Genomic DNA, 1624 nt, shown 5'->3' with positions numbered 1-1624 from the left:
CCTTCCCACGGCATCTCACCCCAGCAGCCTGTCAGCCAGTTCATCCTCCTGGGAACAGGCTGACAAGAGCTAGCATGTGACTCATGGCAGGGGTTTGCATCTGAGCTGATGATCCCTGAGACCAAAACCCTTTCAACATCACTTACCCCTGAAAAGACGTGATCTCCAGTGGTGGCATTTCAGACACTGCTTAGGAGTTCTGTTTGGATAGTTAGCCATGTTCAGAGAGACCTAGTGTGGTGCCATAGGATACGCACTGGGTCACAAGGTCGGTTTAAACTGCAAAGTCAGCAGTTTAAACTCACCAGTTCAAATGCTCCTTGGAAACCTTTTACAGAGTCACTATTAGTAGGAACCGACGCAAAGGCACCTAACAACAACTAAGCCCTGTTCAGAGCAGGGTTTCCAAATAGTTCATTTCAGTTCAACTTCCTGCTGAAATTTTACATTTCCACTCCAGGTATACTGAGTCAGAATCTACATTTTAACAAGATGTGCATATGAGTCACAGAATCCACTCAATGGTACTCAACAACTACAGCAATATATGAGTCTCCTGGGGATTTTGTTGAAATATAGATTTTTATTCAGTATCTCTGGAGTGGAAATATAAATTCCCAGCAGGGTGTTAAACCAGAATGGATTGGTCCAAAGCCCTGGTTGGGAGTCCCATGATATTATAATTCATTAATATGTTTATCTGCTAAGCAAAAGGTTGAAGGTTCGAGTTCACTGATCGGCATCTGAGAAGAAATGTCTGGCAATCTACTTCTGAAAAATCAGCCGTTGAAAACTCTGTAGAGCACAGTTTTACTGTGATATGCAAGAGGTCGCCATGGATCAGAATTAACTTGTTAGCAATTAAATTTTTGGCCTAATGTCCACTGTGAAAAACCAAACAGAGCAACCACTTTATAGAAGAGTCCTAGGCTAGGAGACTGGAAACCTGTATTCTAATCTAGCTCTGAATTTGACCCTATTTGGCCCTTATCAAATCCCTTCTCCTCTTCGGGACTTGGTATCCCCAACAGTGATGAGGATGCTGGTCTACAACCCTCTCCTCTACCACCACCATAAGGCTCCTAGACAACAGATCCAATCTGGTATTTCATCTACCTGTTATCTCCATTCTGAATAAGGGCTATCGGGATTAGAAGGATATCCTGGGCATAGGGAAGAGTAGGAGCAAAAGCAGGGGTCTGAAAAGGATCAGAACATGTGAGTAGTTTAGAATATAGAAATGCAGGGCACTGTGCTGAGGGTGGAGAGAAAGCAGGCTAGAAGAAGAAGCCAAAGGTGGCTGGAGAGAGTCAGTCACCAGTCCCAGTGGTGAGGATGCTGCTCTGAGACTCGGGGCACCACTGAGGGGATCCCGCCCAAGCAGTTCCAACAATGTGGTTTGTAGCCCTGTAGGGTGAGAGATGGGCTGGAGTAGGCTGTATTCCAGGCAATCAGCGCTTGCTCGGCCCTTCTGTCAATGAATGCTTATTAGCAGCCTTCCAAGCTATGTGACCTGGGGCAAATTATTCAAGCTGTTGGTACCTCTGATTCTTCATGTATAAAGTAAGGACAATGAAAATACTAGCTCCTAAATTGGTGTGAGGACCAAATATCAATGATGTTG

The sequence above is a fragment of the Chrysochloris asiatica genome, unplaced genomic scaffold (genome assembly GCF_000296735.1).
Source record: "Chrysochloris asiatica unplaced genomic scaffold, ChrAsi1.0 scaffold00039, whole genome shotgun sequence".
In the NCBI taxonomy this organism is placed as follows: Eukaryota; Metazoa; Chordata; class Mammalia; order Afrosoricida; family Chrysochloridae; genus Chrysochloris; species Chrysochloris asiatica.
The sequence above is the reverse complement of the archived record's forward strand: the minus strand, read 5'-3'. Positions refer to the sequence as shown.